The sequence below is a fragment of the Chiloscyllium punctatum genome, chromosome 37 (genome assembly GCF_047496795.1).
Source record: "Chiloscyllium punctatum isolate Juve2018m chromosome 37, sChiPun1.3, whole genome shotgun sequence".
In the NCBI taxonomy this organism is placed as follows: Eukaryota; Metazoa; Chordata; class Chondrichthyes; order Orectolobiformes; family Hemiscylliidae; genus Chiloscyllium; species Chiloscyllium punctatum.
In genome coordinates, this window is record NC_092775.1 from 8,036,933 (window position 1) to 8,047,976 (window position 11,044).

At 49.7% G+C, this 11,044-nt stretch overlaps 1 protein-coding gene across 1 annotated transcript in view; it reads right to left on the reverse strand.

Annotated features, from left to right (window-relative positions):
• Positions 1 to 11,044, reverse strand: part of raly (RALY heterogeneous nuclear ribonucleoprotein) — a 297,200-nt gene that overhangs the window by 281,083 nt on the left and 5,073 nt on the right. The gene's annotated exons all lie outside the window — the stretch shown is intronic.

Sequence of the window (11,044 nt, forward strand, 5' to 3'; positions counted from 1 at the left end):
CCTGTGGCCCAACATTTCAAATCCCCCTCCCATTCTGCCGAGGACATGGAGGTCCTGGGCCTCCCTCACCACCAGCCGCCTAGAGGAAGAACACCTCATCTTCCACATCGAAACACTTCAACCCCAGGGCATCAATGTGGACTTCAACAGTTTCCTAATTTTCCCTTCCCCCACCTCACCCTAGTTCCAAACTTCCAGCTCAGCACTGTCCCCATGACTTGTCCTACCTGCCTATCTTCTTTTCCATCTATCCACTCCACCTTCCCCCCGCCCCGACTTATCACCTTCATCCCCTCCCACACTCACCTATTGTACTCTATGCTACTTTTTCCCACCCCCACCCTCCTCTAGCTTATCTCTCCATGCTTCAGGCTCTCTGCCTTTATCCCTGATGAAGGGCTTTTGCCCGAAACGTCAATTTTACTGCTCCTTGAATGCTGCCTAAACTGCTGTGCTCTTCCAGCACCACTAATCCAGAATCTGGGGGTTTATTTAGATCGTTCTGTCAAAGAGCTGGCACCTGGATAGAATGAATGGCCTCTATTGTTCTAGGTCTGTAATTATCCTTTGTGTGTCCAACAGGTTGATGTGATCCTGGCTGCCTCATGGTTAGGGATGAGAGTTATCTCTGAGACACACATTCACAATATCCCCACTGTAACATGGCATGTGATCGGAGGGTGAAAAGATCTCAATCTCTAGGTTGTATTACAATCTCTCAAAGCACACAGCTCTGCTTTGACCAGTGGCATTGCTGACAAAAGACATGTTTCGATGAAGGTTTTCATTTCATACACATCAGGACAATTTGCAAGAATATCAATTCATGAGGAACACCAACAGTTATACAGCATGGAAAAGATGGCTGGTTGGCTGGCAAGTACACTCTGATTGGTGAAGGCATTACCATGGTTAATGCACCAGTCAATGATGATTGACTGTTAACTGCCAGTTTTTGTTTCAATCACAATCCTCGGCTAACATTTCAGAGAAGCCCAGAAGAGGATCTACCTGCAGTTTGGCACAATCTGGCATTGGGTTAAATACCCCGAATGGGGACCTACAGCCTCATGGGTAGCTTGGAACATTGAAAACCTAAGGAAGTAAACCCTAGCAGAATATGTAGAGTGGATCCCATCGGTGTACTGATCCTTAAATATGCTTACCTTTAAACTGGAGTTAGATATATTTCTGTTAACAACTGATCCAGCACCCACTGCCATTGGAAAAGAGTTCCAAATATCTCCCACCCTTTGTGCGTAGCAGTATTTTCTTTAGATCCTTAATCCCAGATTTCCCCCACTCCCAATGGTTTCACATTTGAGCACCTACGAAGGTAAGATGTGAACCAGGGAGCCTGGAATGTTACCTAGGTCTCGGGATTAATTATCTCCTGCTAATGCCATGAAGTCATTGCCAGCCTTAGCTTTATGGTAGAGCTGGATAGAGTTGTGATAAGCAAGAGGGTGAAAGGTTATTGAGGGCAACTGGGAGTCTAATCACATCAGCTTCAATCTACCTGATAGTAGAGCAGGCTGAAGGGGCTAAATGGTCTGGTTTGTTTGCATGGAAGTGGACAGAGTCCCTTGGAGCAGGTCAGCTGGAACCTCATTGACTTGCAGACAGAATCGACCAACGAATGTGCTCTGTTTGATGATGGTGGTCAGGATGGACACAGATTATCTCAGAAGCCATGGAACTTCACCATGAGACAGCAGGTTGGCTGAAAGGTAAATCGGGGAAACATTAACGTGACACATTCGGCAGAGGAGGGGATGATAAACAGACCCCACTGCTGCTGTTTCAAACAGATTCTCAGCATCTCTCTGTTGTCAAATGTCTCATACACTGAGGCATCCTGGAGATTATTAGTTTCACATGTACACACTGCGTGCCCGGAGTGTTACTGCTGATTCACAAGTTCCTGGGCACCTATGCCCGTTGTCATGGAGACACCACTATGCGAGATATGGACTTGGCGAACATTGAGACAAACAACTGGGAAACAGTCACTGAGTGTCATGGGGCAGGCTGTCGGGACAGTAGAGGAAACAGAGGCCACAGATTCCCCCACCAGCACAACCCAATGTCCTCATCTGCAGTAAACCCAGCAAAGGCGAGTTAACTAGGGCTTTGTCCCACACTGCGGACAATGATAGGGGGTAACCATCACCTTTAGTTACAGAGGATGCCTCTGCAATTATTATACAGTACATGACACTGACTTGAGTCCCACTAGGAATGGGGAAAGGAAAGAATTCTCAGCACCTTTCACAATCACTTTAAATTCAAGACTATACTTTGTACAGTGACTGTCGTAGGAAATACAGGAGTCAATTTGTACACAGCAAGCCCCCCCCAACAGGAATGTGATGATGTCCAGGTTCACTGAGTTATTACACACTGAGTTATTCCAGTTATCACCTTACTGGAAAAACTATTATTATTTACAAGACCAGAGAGGACTCACTAGTTTTCTTCTAATAAGAATTTTTATATCACAACTTTGGATCAGAAGATTGTAGGCACAGGCCCCATTCCAGGAACACAAGCACTCCATTCCAGTGCTGAGGGAGTGCCGCACCGTTGGGGGGTCAGTGCTGAGGGAGCGCCGCACCGTTGGGGGGTCAGTGCTGAGGGAGCGCCGCACCGTTGGGGGGTCAGTGCTGAGGGAGCGCCGCACCGTTGGGGGGTCAGTGCTGAGGGAGCGCCGCACCATTGGGGGCTCAGTGCTGAGGGAGTGCCGCACCGTCGGGGGGTCAGTGCTGAGGGAGCACTGCACCGTCGGGGGGGGGGGTCAGTGCTGAGGGGGCGCCGCACTGTCAGAGGGTCAGTGCTGAGGGAGTGCCGCACCATCAGGGGGTCAGTGCTGAGGGAGCGCCGCACCGTCGGGGGGTCAGTGCTGAGGGAGCGCCGCACTGTCAGAGGGTCAGTGCTGAGGGAGCGCCGCACTGTCGGGGGGGTCAGTGCTGAGGGAGCGCCGCACCGTCGGGGGGGTCAGTGCTGAGGGAGCACCGCACCGTCAGAGGGTCAGCGTTGAGGGAGTACCACACAGTTGGAGCATCAGTGCTAAGGGAGTGCCGGACTGTTGGAGGTGCTCTCTCTGGTAGGTGTTCGGCGCCTTTGTTGTTTTCGAGTTGGATATACATAAACATCTAACACTTTTCTCCAGAGTCTATTGTACAAAGTGATGCAGTGTCACATGATCTTGCTCTCTCGTGCAGCCTTGTGACGAGATGTAACCTCCATGTGGGATAGATGTCTTTGGCCAGACTAGTGTTTATAACCCCTTCCTAATTACCCAGAGGGCCGTTAGGGGTCAACCACATTGCTGTGGGTCTGGAGTCACATGTAGGCCAGACGAGGTAAGGATGGCAGATTTCCTTCCCTAAAGGACATTCGTTAACTAGGTGGGTTTTTACCCCAATAGTCACCAACAGTTTCATAGTCATCATTGGATTTTTACTGAGTCACATTCCACCATCTGCTATGGCTAGATTCAAACCCAGGTCCCCTGAGTAATACCTGGGTCTCTAGTTTAATAGTTAGTGACAATATCACCAGGTCACCACCTGCCTCTAAGATAAACTTAATGCTTTTCTTCCATCAGCAGGGTCTGGAAATATTCCTCAGCAGCATAACGAGCTGAAACAATACTACAGTGAGCTCATGGCATACCCCTCCTTTGAGAGAAGGTGACAGGGAGGGTGGGTGGGAATTGAGAGAATAATTTGGCAGGTGTTAGGGCAGGGAAGGAGATCTTGAAATAAAGCAGAAAACGCAACAAATTTTCAGCTGGTCTGAAAGTCAATGCCTGGATTTACAGTTAGCATTGGTGCATTTGAACAAAAGGGTTTGAAACTCCCAGAGTCTTCCCAGAGAGAGGACCAACTCACATTAGGCAGTGGGTCAGGGGACCCTCAATCAATTGGGCTGGGAAATAGGTCCCTTGAACACGACTATCTCTGACAAGTCTTTCACTGGCTCACAACTGTGGAGAGATTCTAGTGTTTGCAGATCCTTATGCCCCAAAAGGCAAAGGGGAAAGTGAACTTGCAAACTCTTGTCAGTCCCAAACAGGCATGCTGTAAGAGGCCGACACCTCTGTACTAACAGCACTTCAAAGAGCAGAGAGAGAAATATTCAAACAGGAAATCACTGTTTCAGCAACTTCAGAGCTCAGCGCTGCTCTGTAACCCACAGAACCTGCCAGCGGCTTTCAATTCTCACTTGTGACACAGATGGTGGGTCCATGCTGTTAATCAATTCCTAGAACATACTGTGAGATTATACTCTGGCTCTTTTATATTACACTCTGCAATAGGCCACCTTCATCCTTTAGGTAAAAACAATGACGACAGAGGCTGGAAACCAGAGTCTCGATTAGAGTGGTGCTGGAAGAGCACAGCATCCAAGGAGCAGGAAAATCGACGTTTCAGGCAAAAGCCTTCATCAGGAATAGAGGCAGAGAGCCTGAAGGGTGGAGAGATAAGTGAGAGGAGGGTGGGGGTGGGGAGAAAGTCGCATAGAGTACAATAGGTGAGTGGGGGAGGGGATGAAGGTGATAGGTCAGAGAAGAGGGTGGAGTGGATAGGTGGAAAAGAAGATAGGCAGGTAGGACAAGTCATGGGGACAGTGCTGAGCTGGAAGTTTGGAACTGGGGTGAGGTCATCCTTTGACCAAGTATTCCTGAGTCTTTACTCCAAGCTGAATTACAATCTAGCGACTGGGCTATGGAGACAGAATCCTTCTCCCCCATCACACAGACTCAGACACTCAATCTCACACCCACACAGACTTGTACACATTAATATGCAGCTACAAATATTGCTTTCAGGACTAAAGGGATTAAAGGGAATGGAGACAAAGTGGGAACAGAGGATTGACTTGGATGTTCAGCCATGGTCAATATTGAATGGCCAAACTGGCTCCGCCTGTTCATGTTGCTCAATCTGATCCTCTCTCTCACTCATACACAAAGGCAGACAAACACACACTCACAAATCTGAGAGAGCTCTCATATGCAGATGCACACACAGGCAGACACACCAGTACAGGCAGGAGTTGAAAATTGTGGCAGTGGAAAAGTGCAGCAGGTCGGTCGATGGTTTGGGCATTAGCCCTGCAAAGGGACACTGGTAACCACGGAAACTGTTAAAACGGGGATACAAATTGCCAGTATCAATGTGCGTAGCATCAAATTGGCTACGCGATGTGTCTCTACGATGGCCTTCCTGGCCAACGTTAAAGCCGACGTCCTGTTTCTGCAGCAGTGTGGGATACCGCACCTCAGCAGCTACAGGAGATGGTCGAGCTTGTGGGCCCATGGGCCGTCAGTTTGGTCGGGGGGCAACGATAGCTGCGCCTCCGGCCTGGGTATCCTGTAGCGAGGAGGCAACTTCACCATCTCCGAGGTGAAGGAGGTGGTGGGCGGGCGCCTCCTCGTTGCCGACGTCATGTACAGGAATGCTCCCCTGTGACTGATTAATGTGTACGCCCCAGTGAGTAAGAGTGAACGGTTGGCCGTCCTGCAGCAGCTTCCACTGTTGCTGGCTACGTCCAGGTCGGTCATTCTGGACGGAGGCTTCAACTGTATCATTGATGCAGATGGACGATCCGGTGGGGGGGGGGGGGGACAGTAAACCGGACACTAGGTCCAGAGCCCTGATGGACACGGTAAAAGATGCCAAGCTGCACGACGTCTTCAGCACCCCTGCAGATGGAGCGCAGCGTAGATACACCTGGTCATGGGCAGACGGGTCTATCCGCTCAAGGATAGATGACCTGTTTGTGTCCCGAACGCTCTCGGTCAGATCCACCGACGTCAAGCCAGTGTTCTTCTCTGACCACTGCCTCCTGCTGGCCGACTGTCACCTACAGGACAAGCAGCGGGCTGTTGACTCCGGGAAATTCGGAGGAACTCAAGAGGGACTACGCAGGTTGGAGAACAGTGAAGTGCCTGCTTGAGTCCCCAGCGGATTGGTGGGAAAGAGTAAAAGGGAACATCAAGAGACTCTTCATCCTCAAAAGGTGTGCAGAAGGTGAGAGAGAGGCGGTGAAAACTGTCCAAACTCCAGAAAACCATGCAGAACTTGCTCCTGCTGCAGTTGATGGGGGTCGATGTCATGGAGGACCTGCAGGAGGTGAAGGGCCAGCAAGCCTCGCTCTTTGCCTCGGAGGCCTCCAAGATAATCTTCCGGTACAAGGTCCCCACCATGGAGCAGGACAAGATATGCTTACGTTTCCTTTTCCAGAAGATGCACAAGGCTCAGCAGCCTGAAGGGAGAAGATGGCTCGGTAACATCATCTTAGGCTGACATTATGAGGATCAGCAAATACTTCTATGCCAGTCTGAATGACTCGAAGCCCACAGAGAACGCAGCCTCCCAGTCGTTCCTGTCCTCTTTCATGGAGGTCTTAGATGACAGAACACGAGAGAGGCTGGACCACCCGCTATCTCTGGATGAGCTGACCAAGGCCCTCGATTCCTTCGAAGAGAATAAAACTCCCGAAAGTGACGGCTTACCGGTCGAGATTTATTCCGCTCTGTGGGACTTGATTGGCCAGGACCTGCTGGAGGTGTATGTCAGTATGCTTCGGGCAGGTACCATGAGTGAATCCATGAAGAATGGCATCATCACCCTCGTCTACAAGCGGAAGGGGGAGAGGGAGGAAATTAGAAATTGGAGACCGATCTCACTGTTAAATATGGATTACAAAATCCTGTCTTAGGTATTTGCTAACCAGGTCAGGAGTGCTCTGGGATCGGTGATTCGCCCCAACCAAACCTGTGCTGTACCGGGCAGGAAGATCGCAGAGTGTATTGCACTCCTCAGGGATACGATCGCTTACGTGCAGGACGGGGGGTAGACACCAGCCTCATCAGCCTGGACCAGGAGAAAGCCTTTGACAGGATATCACACAGGTATATGAGAGATGTTCTCTCCAAAATGGGCTATTGGGGATAGAATCTGCAATTGGATCCAACTGCTCTACACCAACATCGTCAGTGTAGTCTCAATCAATGGGTGGGAATCAGACAACTTCCCAATCAGATCTGGAGTCAGGCAGGGCTGCCCTCTCTCTCCTGCCTTGGTTGTGTGCTGCATAGAGCCATTTGCCGAGTCCATCAGGAAGGATGCGAGCCTGAGAGGGGTGACTATTCCTGGCAGCGGGGCCTGCAGGTCAAGGCCTCCCTGTACGTGGATGACGGCGCCATTTTCTGCTCGGATCCGCTGTCCGTGTGCAGACTCATGTGCATATGTGACCAGTTCGAACTGGCCTCGGGGGCCAAGGTAAACCGAGGCAAGAGCGAGGCCACGCTCTTCGGGAACTGGGCTGATCAATCCTCAATCCCCTTCACCATCATATCTGACCACCTGCAGGTGCTGGGTATTTGGTTCGGGGGAGGGGCTGGGGCATGTGCCAAGTCTTGCGAGGAGCGTATCAGCAAAGTGAGGCAGAAACTGGGCAGATGGAAGCTACGGTCGCTCTCCAGCACGGGAAAAAACCTGGTCATCAGCAATGAGGCACTGTCATTGCTGTTATACGTGGCACAGGTCTGGCCTATTCCCAGAACCTGTGCCGCTGCAGTCACCCGGACCATCTTCCAGTTTATATGGAGATCAAAGATGGACCTGGTCTGAAGAGACTCGATGTATAAAGATCTGGGCAACGGGGGAAAAAATACACCCAATGCCACCCTCACCCTGATGGCCACCTTTGTGTGTGGCTGCATCAAGCTGTGCGTGGGTCCCCGGTACGCAAACACCAAGTGTCACTACATACTGAGGTTCTACCTGTCCCCGGTGTTGCGAAGGATGGGCCTGGCCTCGCTGCCGCGGAACGCTCTGAGTAGTTGGACCGTTCCGTATCACCTGTCCTTCGTGGAGAAGTTTATGAAGAAAAACACCTTTGACCACAAGTCCATCAGGAAGTGGTCAGCACGCAGTGTCCCTGAGACCCTTTGGGAAAAGGAGAGGGCGGACCCTGTCGAGCAGTTCCCTAGGCAGACTGTCAAAGTCATTTGGCAGAATGCCTCATCACCAGAACTTTCCAACAAGCACCAAGACACGGCTTGGCTGGTGGTGAGAAGGGCTCTACCTGTGAGATCCTTTATGCACGCTCGGACTTTCTGTTGCACCGCACATTGCCCTCAAAGCTGCTGTGGAGGGGATGAGACTGTCACACACCTCGTTCTAGAATGTGCCTACGCAAAGGAAGTCTGGAGAGGAATGCAGTGGTGTTTGACGAGGTTCGTCCCGAGCAGCTCCGTGACACAGGACTCCGTGCTCTACGGCCTGTTCCCCGGGACGCACACCGAGACGAACATCAACTGCGCCTGGAGGATCATCAACTTGGTGAAGGACGCTCTCTGGGCGGTCCGAAACCTGTTGATCTTCCAGCTGAAGGAGTTGACCCCGACTGAGTGTTGCAGACTGGCACATTCCAAGGTCCAGGACTATGTGTTGAGGGATGCGCTGAAGCTTGGGGCAGCTGCCGCCAAGGCGCGGTGGGGAAAGACCACCGTGTAACATCTGCCTGCCAAAGAAGAACAGGGGGCCCGCACAGTCATTTGGGCTCTGCTGACACCCTCAGCAGAAGAGCTGGGTAGTAAATGCACAGACTTGAATATAGGAAAAATAAATTTCGATGTCTGTATGTAAAGCAATGTAATGTGTGCACAAGAATGACATGAGAAATTGCATAGAGATCCAAATAATTTTATGAATAAGGTATATTTTTGAAATAAAAAAATAAGCCCTGCACACCAACACAGACACACACCGTTACAGCAACACACCAGTGCCGACTCAGACACACCAATACACACACAGGTGTTGTTTGCTATTGAAAATACAGATGAAGTGCTGAAGAAATGAATAGTTTTAAAATAAACATAGACACAAGCTGGAGGTTAAGAAAGTTTGAGGCGATATATTAGCAATGGAAAGACGACTGATTGATGGAGGGGAGACACAGTGGCCATAAACGGGATGTCTTTAAGTTGGCAGCTGGGACCTCAGCCACATTAATGACTCAAAGAGGCACAGGGTAATGTACCTAGGTTTGCAGATATTACTAAGTTAAATGTGAAAGTGAGTTGTGAAGTGGGCAGCAAAGGGGCAGACAGAGTGTAATGCTGGAAAAGGTGAGGCTATTCACTTTAACCAGAAGATCAGATTACAACAGGACCTTGATCAGATGGGTCAATGGGCTGCAGAGTGGCAGATGGAGTTTAATTTAGATAAATGCGAGGTGCTGCATTTTGGGAAAGCAAATCTTAGCAGAGCTTATATACCTTTTAATGGTAAGGTCCTCAGGAGAGTTGCTGAACAAAAAGACCTTGGAGTGCAGGTTCATAGCTCTTTGAAAGTGGAATCGCAGGTAGGTAGGATAGTGAAGAAGGCACTTGGTATGCTTTCCATTATTGGTCACAATATTGAGTAAAGGAGTTGGGAGGTCATGTTGAGGCTGTACAGGACATTGGTTAGGCCACTGTTGGAATATTGTGTGCAATTCTGATCTGCTTCCTATTGGAAAGATATTGTGAAACTTGAAAGGGTTCAGAAAAGATTTACAAGGATGTTGCCAGGGTTGGAGGATTTGAGCTATAGGGAGAGGCTGAACAGGCTGGGGCTGTTTTCCCTCAAGCGTCAGAGGCTGAGGGGGGACGTTACAGAGGTTTATAAAATTATGAGGGGCATGGATAGGATAAATGTACAAAGTCCTTTCCCCGTGGTCAGGGAGTCCAGAACTAGAGGGTATAGGTTTAGGGTGAGAGGGGAAAGATATAAAAGAGACCTAAGGGACAACTTTTTCCACACAGAGGGTGGTATGTGTATGGAATGAGCTGCCAGAGGATGTGGTGGAGGCTGGTACAATTGCAACATTTCAGAGGCATTTGGATGGGTATATGAATAGGAAGGGTTTGGAGGGATATGGGCTGGGTGCTGGCAGGTGGGACTAGATTGGGTTGGGATATCTGGTAAGCATGGATGGGTTGGACCGAAGGGTCTGTTTCCATGGTGTACATCTCTGACTCCAAGAGTAAAGCAGAATTCATTTAAAAGGGCACGAAATTAGTCTACATGGATGTATGGTGGGGGCTGGGGTGTATACATTCCTCACCATATACTTGGGTGTGTAGCAGATAGTTCAAATGTCACAGCATCTCAGCCTTTATTGGTGGTGGCACGGTGGTTAGCACTGCTGCCTCACAGCGCCAGAGACCTGGGTTCAATTCCCACCTCAGGCGACTGTCTGTGTGGAATTTGCACATTCTCCCTGTGTCTGCGTGGGTTTCCTTCGGGTGCTCTGGTTTCCTCCCACAATCCAAAAAATGTGCAGGTTACGTGAATTGGCCATGCTGAATTGCCCGTAGTGTAAGGTGAAGAGGTAAATGTAGGGGAATGAGCATGGGTGGTTTACGCTTCGGCGGGTCGGTATGGACTTGTTGGGCTGAAGGACCTGTTTCTACACTGTAAGTAACCTAATCTAATCTTTATTATGAAGGGATCAGAGTGCAAGAATAGAGAACTCATGTTCCAGTGATAGAGCTTTGACAGCACCAGCCCTGGGGGACTGTGCATGCAATTTTAATTGCCATATTAAACAGAGAGTGAAAAGCAGGGCTTGGAAGAGGAATGTGTGACCAATGAGGGGAGATGGGGGAAGGATGGTGGTGACTCTCAGCTAAAATGTGAAGAGTTAAAAAGGAGGATAAACTTGCATCTAGGGAGGCAGCCAAGATTCTCAAGACGACAATGAGAGGCTGAGTAAACTGTGCAGAGCTCTCCACGTGTTGAAGAATTACAGGAGATTTCTTGGGTGAAGATGATTTGAAAGTGTTTGACTCAGAGGTTGATCCTACTGATTCTCAAAACATGGGCCTACGGGAAATGGGAGTGGGGCAGGGGGGGAAATCGCAGGATAAAGGACTGGTCAATGTGAGGAATCTTTAGCCACTGAGGAATGGTGATGCTCTGTCATTGAGTAGGTTTAAGGCTGGGGCAGTAGGATCATTGGTCTCCCAAGGAATGAA